The sequence below is a fragment of the Microcebus murinus genome, chromosome 6 (assembly GCF_040939455.1).
Source record: "Microcebus murinus isolate Inina chromosome 6, M.murinus_Inina_mat1.0, whole genome shotgun sequence".
In the NCBI taxonomy this organism is placed as follows: domain Eukaryota; kingdom Metazoa; phylum Chordata; class Mammalia; order Primates; family Cheirogaleidae; genus Microcebus; species Microcebus murinus.
Window position 1 is genome coordinate 89,114,008 of NC_134109.1, and position 8,221 is coordinate 89,122,228.

Here is an 8,221-nt window from a genome sequence, read left to right on the forward strand (position 1 = left end):
GAGTGTTTCCAATGGAAGGAACAATGATCCTCTACTCATCAAACCACCTTTGTAGATAATTTACCTTCCCTATTATATATGTAAGGAAAGAACATGATGATACAGCTATTTTTTTGTCATTGTAAATAAATGAATAGTTTTTTGTGAATTTGCTGTATCAATTGGTCCTTCTCAACTCAGTCTGGCAATTGGCAGAAAGAGATTAAGGTTTTGGCCCATGGAGCCTCTTTAGTGGTTCACAAAATATTGCCCTGGAAAAATCAATCCATGAGGGGCTAGCTAGGATTCCCACTGATGATGATGATAGCTACTATGTGCCAGGTGCTGCAGTAAGTGCTTTACAAAAATTTCCTCGTGTAATTGCTATAGCAATTCCCTTATTACAGATTAGGAAAATGGGGCTTAGAGAGGTTAAGTAAGTTCCATAAGGTGACACATCTATGAGCTAAGATTTAAACCAGGTCTCTCTTTCCTGGCCCAGATTAAAAAAAAAAAAAAGAAAGGAAGGAAGGAAAAAGAAAAGAAAAGACAAAGCAAAATAAAAATAAACCAGGTCTGTTTAACTTGGAAGCAAAACTACTTGATCCCTGTTCTTGATTGATTACCTAAAAAAAAAAAAAGAGAGATCATCTTTGGATCCTTAATGAACTTCTCTAGGACATTTCTCTCCAATTCCATAAAAAAGCAAATACATTTTATGACGCAAACTTGCCTCTTAGTGAGAGGTGCCAGAAGGTTCCATTCAGGCAAATACTGTGTTGATGTTCTGAAGGGAATAGTGTGGATATCAAAAACTACAAACTAGTAAACCTGGAAAAACCTTAATAGAGAATGAAACATAACTTGTGGCAATTAAAAAAGGAACATATTTATCAGGAGCCAACGAGGATTCACTAAGAACAAGTCATGTCAAATTTATTTAATGTCTGTTTTTCAATAGCATAAGCTAATGCCACAGACAACTTTTGTTTCTGGGAGAGATTTGACAAAATCCCTACGGAGTATTACACCAAAATATATATGCTGACCAAGGTCCCAACAGGCTTCTATAAAATGGCAGAATTTTTATAGATTGTTTATAGATTTGTAAAATTTACCATTGCTGAGGCCTAGCCAACTCAGAAACTCAATTGCTTCATGTTTACAAAGTTCACAAGAAACTAATAATTAAAACCAACCACTTTTTTATGTTAACAATACTATATTAAAATGTATTTTACATCTAGAAAACAGCACAAATCTTTAGTGAACAGTTTGGCGAATTTTGACAAATATATGTACTATTGTAACCATCAATTAGATTAAGATATAGATTATTTCCATCATTCCAGAAAATTTTCTTATCTTCCTTTCTGGTCAATACCTCCACCTCCCAGAGGAAACTGCTATTCTGATTCCTACCACCATAGGTTAGTTTTACCTGATCTTGAACTTTACATACATGGGATTATACTGTACACTCTGCATTCTTTTGTGTCTAGCTTCTTATGCTCTACATTATATTTTTGAAATTCATTCATTCATTCAGCAGTTCGTTATTCTTCTTGACTGCTAAGCATTACTCTATTGTATGGATATAGTAGTTTATATAATATATTTTGCTGATGGACATTGGAATAGAACACCATTTTATTAATTTTCAAAGAGAAATGGAACAGGCTGGTGGCCCAGACAATAGGGTCAGTCTAACCAGCCTATTCTCTCCCCATCGGTTTATTACATGGGAAGCCAAATCTTCAGAAAGTGTCTGAAGAACCAGACTGACGAGAGTTTGTTAGATGATCCAAATATTCAACTCTCAACAGAGATAGTCTATCAGCAGGCTTGACATCAGCCTGGATAGGTAAGGCTGGCATTTGCCTCAGGGATTCTCACTTAATTGTTTCTCCACCGCTGAGTCCACACCCTTGTGATGGACACATCCTCTGCTTAGATGTGTTAATATTAATCTTAGGCATTTCCCTCTTTAAGGATATGCTTTTCATATCACAGCTTTTGATTTTTAGTTGGATTATCTGAAATTCCTCCTTACCTTCATTTCCAGTTCTCATGTGGAGAACTTCGATGTTACCCTGGTGTGATGAATCACCCATAGAATTTATCCCACATGTCGGGGTTAATGGTGCTCTGGCCGTGGAGAGAGGTCACAGGAGTCAGCTTCTTACACTGCCTTAATCTGAAAGGTTTGGATAAAGACACTGATGGCGTAATTCTCAAACCTGCAGATAGCCAGGATGACCCATGCGAAAGCTAACAGAATCAAAATTCAAAATTCAAAATAACTTTAAACAGGCTGAAGCACAAAACCAAATCAACAATATAGATATAGAGAATTAGATATAAGTTCAAAAAACATCACTCACAAGTATAGTTTTAGAATAATCTGGTTTGCCAAAATTTCAATTTGAATACAAAGGTTTATAAAAACTACTGCATTAAAAGAAGTATTTGGCCTGGTACAATGGCTCATGCCTGTAATCCTAGCACTTTGGAGGCTGAGGCAGGAGGATGGATTGAGCTTAGAAGTTCAAGACCAGCCTGGGCAACACAACAAGATCTTGTTTCTACAAAAAATTAAAAAAAAAATTAGCCAGGCTACTCAGGAGGCTGAAGCAGGAGGATCACTTGAGCCCAGGAGTTTGAGGTTACGGGGAGCTATGGTGATATTATTGCATTCTAGCCCTAGCAACAAAATGAGATCCTGTCTCAAAAGAAGAACGGCCGGGCGCGGTGGCTCACCCATGTAATCCTAGCACTCTGGGAGGCTGAGGTGGGCGGATTGTTCGAGGTCAGGAGTTCGAAACCAGCCTGAGCAAGAGCGAGACACTGTCTCTACTATAAATAGAAAGAAATTAATTGGCCAACTAATATGTATAGAAAAAATTAGCTGGGCATGGTGGCGCATGCCTGTAGTCCCAGCTACTCAGGAGGCTGAGGCAGAAGGATTGCTTGAGCCCAGGAGTTTGAGGTTGCTGTGAGCTAGGCTGACGCCACGGCACTCACTCTAGCCTGGGCAGCAAAGTGATACTCTGTCTCAAAAAAAAAAAAAAGAAAAGAAAAGAAAAGACAAGAAAAGAAAAGAAGCAGCAGCAGCACTGTTTTATTTTACTCTGCATTGATTCATACTGTATCTGGGGAATAATTTTCAATTCCGGCTACCGCAATTTAAGAAAAATTCTAATTCTAATAAGTAGATTCATACAGAGACGGCCAGTACTGATGTATTCTTTCAACAAGTATTAGAGTATTTACCTTGTGCCGAGCACCATCATACTGATGGGGGTACAGCAGCAAAGGAAACGACCAAGGCCCTGCCTCATGGTACTTTCATTTTAGAAGAAATACAGAAAATAAACAAGTAAAAATATATGTTAGGGCCAGAGAAGTTCAATGAAGAAGAACAAAGCCAGGTAAAGGAATAGAGAGAAAAGAAAGGAAGGGCTCGTGGGAAAGAGTGGCCCGAGCAGACTTCTCCGTATGGAAGATGTTTGAACAAACACCTGCGTGATGCAAGGCAGGGATCAGCAAACTGTGAACGGTGGGCCGAATTTGACTGGCCATCTGTTTGGGTTTGGCTTGAGAGCTGAGAATGGTTTTTATATTTTTGAATGGTTGATAAGAAATTTTTAAAAAGGAAAATATTTCGTGATGTGACAATTATATGCAATTCAAATTTCAGTGCCCAAAAATAAAGTTTCATTGAGGCATATCCACATCCATGTATTTATTTATTCTCTGTGGCTGCCTTTGCATTGTCACAGTGGTTTTGAGTGGTTGCAAGAGAGCCCATATGGCCCTTTTTGGAAAATGTTTGTTGGTCCCTAATATAAGGGAGCAAGCCCTACCAATATCTCAGAGGAAAACATTCTGACAGAGAGAATGGCAAGAGCAGAGGCCCTGCGTGGGGACTTCCTGCGATTGGCTGGTGTTCAGAGAACCAGATGGAAGCCAGCATGGCTGGATGGCAGAGAGGGAGACTGGTAGGAAAATGGCAGGGAGTGAAATCAGAGACGGAACTTCAGGCTGGATCTCCTTGGGGTAAGGATTTTGACTTTTAAGTGAGATGCAAAGACATTTAGGGGTTTGAGAAAGGGATGTAGCATGATGTGACAGCTGGCTGGATAACAGACTGAAGAGCAGGGGTTCTTAATCTACATCCCAAGGATAGGACAAAAATACAACTATGTTCTCTAAGCTTTAGCTGCAGTAAAACATTTATTTCAATCATGAATATAGACAACACAGTAGCATTTAGCAGTATTGTGACTTTGTCACCAACAGAAATCAAAAATATTTTTATATACAATAGTTGCAATTTTCTCAAAATACCATTCATGACTGTCTTTATTTAGAAATTATTGGACCTACTATATCTTGTTATTTAATGCATTAATAAGGACGTATTTGTGTGTGTGTGTGTATAAAACTATCATAAATTTGATTTTTAGATATACTAATAACTGCATTTCAATGTAATTGCTTTCTTTTTTGATGCTTTGTGTTTTACATTATGTGTTTTAAAATGTCCTCTGGAGTCCATATGCTCAAACAGACTTTCAAAAGGGTCTAGGCCCGAAAAAGGCTAGGAGTGAAAACAGAGGGAGACACTAGGATGACTAAATTGGAGAAGAGAGGGAGGGGCGGATCTAAGATAGCTATTCATATTTTAATTTGCCTAGCACATAGTAAGCATTGAATACATCTTGATTATTATTGGTTATTAATATTGGTAGTTATTAATTAATATTAATTATTAATATAAAATATTAATAGGGAGAACTTGTCTCTACAAATATTTTAAAAATTAGCCAGAGATGGTGGTGCATAACTGTAGTCCCAGCTACTCAGGAGGCTGAAACAGGAGGATCATTTGAGCCCAGGAGCTCAAGACTGCAGTGAGCTATCATGATGCCAACCACACTCCAGCTTGTGCGACAGAGTGAGACCCTGTCTCAAAAAAAAAAAAAAACCTCCAAAAACTACCACAAAAAACACCAGCATTAAGTCTTTGCAACATTAGAGCTAAATCTTAGCACATCTATGATTATTTCCTTAGGGAAGATCCTAAAACTGGAATCGAAATGCATTACTCAGTGTGCTAGATGCACAGTTCAGTCTTCTCCAGGATTTCCACTTCAGCTGTCCTGTTAGCTGGGATTTCATCTTCCTCCCTGGCTCACACATACATGAGCAACTGTCTGAACTTGCCTCCCTGGTTCAACCCAAGCCCCCAGAGTTTCCCCAGAGACACACACATCTGCATTTTGCTCAATCTATTCTGATTTTCTTTGTCAACAGAAAGGCAACAGGAAGGCTACATTTAGATCAAGGGACCAAAGCTAAGTTTCTGCCATCCACCTGGTGGCAGTATTTCCTAAACGTTGGCAGAATATCCAGGAGGAAGTATTTTCTGCTATTTCAAGAGCGCTTTCCATGTAAACCCAATCTTATAAAGTGATGTAAAATGTCATGTAAATGGAAAAAGGTAGTATTCTTCTGGAAAACACTAGGTCAGTACAGTTGTATGGTAATTTTAGAAGTTTTCTTTGAGGGTTGCCACAACAAATAGCTTTTTTAAAGCTAATAATGTTGATTTTTTCTTATTAAAAATATTTAGATAGCAGAAATTTTTAGAAATAGACAAAAGAAATAACATATATTTTTACTAACATAACCTGTTAGCATATTGTTATATCCCTTTCTAATCCTATGTATGCAGCTGTCAATATAAGCTTTTGCTTTTATTTCGGTATGCATGCACATTTCAGCATTTAGCTGTCCTGAATGGAAAGTGGAAAAACACAGCAATTTGCCAGGAAGTCAAGCCTGAGAATTTCGAGGATCTGCTGTGCACACCCAGTTCTTTCTGGATCCCTGCTGAGGATCGTGAGAAGCAGCAGTGCCAAAACCAAAGCGTGCACCAAATTCAAGGTTATTTTTGTTCCAATGGATTGCAAAGATGAACAAATGAGAGCCCTGTTTAAAACTTCTTCAATTTTGAAAAGTGAAAGCAATTACAGGAAAAGAAAACAATTCAGAAGGATCATGTGGGCTTTCTCCAAGTTTAACCACCAAGGACTCTGAGAGCTGGCAGGTCTGAGTAACCCTGGTGACTGTTCTTTTCCCCTTATCAAAACCGGAGCTTAAAAAAATGCATCAGCTGATGATGACAGCAGAGGGTGGCGGGACTGAGGACCCAATATTCATTTCCTAGGCTGGTGCAGTGAATAAATGCGGTTCCAAAACTAAGGGAGGTCAGAGACTCCTTCCAACCTTACCTGATGGCTTCTGGCCAAAGCAAGGAAGTGTCATGGAAAGTGTTGGGTGGTGACAGTGCAAAGATGGACTTGAGGAGGAGGGGGGAGAAAGCAGCACCCCTCGTTAAAGGTGGGGGAGAGAAGATATGGGGAAAGCCCTGAATTCCTCACCAAAGGCCAGTCTCAGAGGGGAGTGAAGGCGTTACAATCTACGCTTTGGCCAAGGGCAGGAGTGGAGGAAAGTTGGGAGGGGACGATGTCCTGGAAGGGGGTATCATTTAAAGCTTAAAAAAGGAATCTAGGGGTGAAGCAAAGCACCCACATACCCAGCAGTAGTCCCACAGGCTGAGACTTGAAACCTTCACGCCTTCTCTAACAACCTCCAAGCTGGAGGGCAGTTGCAGGGAGGGGAGGAGGTAGGGGAGGGGAAAGGGGAGAAGGCAGACACCCCAGGCCATGTACTCAGCAGCAAGGTGATCCCATGATGCATCTTTTCACAGTTAAGTTAGACGTGGGGCCCACCAGGTATGATGGGAACCAGTTAAATATACTTTCTTGATCCCAGAAGTTCAACTGTGTGGACAGTGGTTACACCTGACATTGTCAGGTGATTTGTTATAGCACAACTTACATATTTCAAATGGACAAAAAATTAGCATCATTTACAGTATCTTAAGATAAATTGCCTTTTAATGGGAGCTTCCTTTCCAGTACTGTGAGGTCTACAATATGTATCTAGAAAATTTACTACTGTGGAAAATGAAGATTGCTTAAATAAATTAAAGAGAGAGGGAAGGGACTGTGGTTTTTCTTTTTGATTAATTGCTGTAACACTGCCCTTCAGGTGGCTAAGAGAGTTTCCTATTCTCTTTAGATATCATTACGCGCCAAAGCTCTTACGGGACAACTTTGATGCTACATGATTTCTGCCTTGTTGCTCACTGATATAGCTCTCAGGTCCATCACTCCACTAGAACTATTAACTCAGTTCATATTAATTTTTATTACAAATCCTACAAACGGGGACACTTCCGGGTATTCAGGCCCATGTTCTATTTTGAGGCTGTATGTTTGGTTTTCATAAGTTGTTCTTGGGGGCCCAATTATCATCCCTGTCCATCTTATAAGTGTCATGTCTTTGTCATCTTCTAGACCCCAGCTAACTATGCCATCTCCTCCTCCTTTCTGGCCTTCTTCGAGTTCTTCCGACTGTCAGAAATTGTGAGGGGCTTTTACTTACTGAGCCCGTGGTGGCTGCCATCTTGCATCGCTGCTGCTCCAATATAAACTTTGTAAGAATTCACAAGTGTAGGCCTATCTTCACTACTTTGTCTTCCTTAATGATGGTATAAATGGTCAGAATACATTTTTTTGAAGTGTAAAGAACAGCCTCAGAAGCAGTAAAGTGAATTCTAGGCAGCCCCCATAAAAACATACAACATATAGAGTTCTGAATACCAACAAAAAGCTACAAAAACCTTTTCATTAAACTTTTGCCTGTGTAATTAAAGATAACATCTATTGGTATCATAAAAGATTAGGTCATCATCTTGTAGTCAGAGTTATATTACCACATTAGGACTACCTTGTATGTGTACATGCTGAGGAAAAGTGGCCTGGTTCCTGATTTGGAAGGCCCCAAAACCTCATGAATGTCCAAACCATCCCTTTTTTTATTGCCTTGGACATGCTTTCCCCTAAATTCCTCACGTTTTGAATTTTCTTTCCTCCTTACCTTAGTACCACTTCTCTCTACCAGAGCACCTAATTCCCCATGACTCCTGAGGGCAGGGACCATGCTTTGTTCACCATCATAGTCTCAGCACCAACACATCATAGGGGCTCAATAAATGTTCAGATATCCAGATATAAAACTTCCTTATGGCAGTCATTCTTCCCCCATATTGTTCCCCCTTTGGCCATTGGGAGCTCTTTCAGTTGGCTTTTGTGTTCCCATGCATGTA

At 39.6% G+C, this 8,221-nt stretch overlaps 1 pseudogene; it reads right to left on the reverse strand.

Moving 5' to 3' along the window:
- Positions 1-7,075: 7,075 nt before the first annotated feature.
- On the reverse strand, positions 7,076-7,667 carry LOC105870754 (ubiquitin-conjugating enzyme E2 variant 1-like; annotated as a pseudogene).
- Positions 7,668-8,221: the final 554 nt, after the last annotated feature.